We start from the raw sequence: 922 nt of genomic DNA on the forward strand, positions 1-922 counted from the left end.
GACATCAATTTTCAATTCGTAAAGAGTCTATCTCTCAGACAGTACCCAATAACTGGTTACAGGTTTGCCAAGAATCAACAAACCTTATTCGGCAAACCATGACATTGGCTGGCGTGACGCGCTTGGTCAATGCAGATGGAATTTTTTTTCAATTCTATCCCAAAGACTCACATTTAATCGCCCCAAAAACGTTAACCGAGTCGGATCCAACAGAGGCGAGGATAACAAAAACGGCTGTACAGTTATGGTCGCCTGTGAAATGTTTCAATCACGCGTGCTGGCTCCTTTCATTATAATGACCGGTGTCCGTAATGGAACATTATCCCGACGTTTCGCTAACTGGGATGAATCAAGAAAGATCACTTTCCATCTGAAGCACTGGATGGATATAGAAGGATGCTGCGGGTACTTGGAGTGGTTACGATCTTGCTATCCCGACGAGAAGTTAGGGTTAAATTGGGATGCCGCCACGAGCCATTTTTGTGATGCAGTTGTGGAAAATGCGAAGGAATTGAATATTACGTGGGTGCAATCCCTCCCGGTTGCACCAGTCTGATACAGGTATTCGACTTGATCGCTAAAAAACCTATCAAACAAGCGTTCAAAAAACGTTATGTTTCGTAGAAAATGCGATCTGATCCAGGTCCAGGAGGCAAATATAAGGTCGAACGATCGGACGTAATTCAATGGCTTGAGGAAGCGTTCGAAGAAGTCGATAACAATCTGGCCTCATTGCTCCGGATTTCTAAAGCATTCAGTGCCTACGGTCAGGATCACCGTTCATCGGATCAAACTGCATTTTTGCAATATTTGGCTAAGCGCGAGGAAAACGGAGTGTACAAGTCACTGTTAGAAAATCAGAAGTGTGTGGACCTTGAATAACAAGGTTGCTATTGACCAATTAAAGAACAGTTTTATCGTT

Source organism: Plasmopara halstedii (genome assembly GCF_900000015.1).
Source record: "Plasmopara halstedii genome assembly, contig: Scaffold_323, whole genome shotgun sequence".
NCBI classification, from domain to species: Eukaryota; Oomycota; class Peronosporomycetes; order Peronosporales; family Peronosporaceae; genus Plasmopara; species Plasmopara halstedii.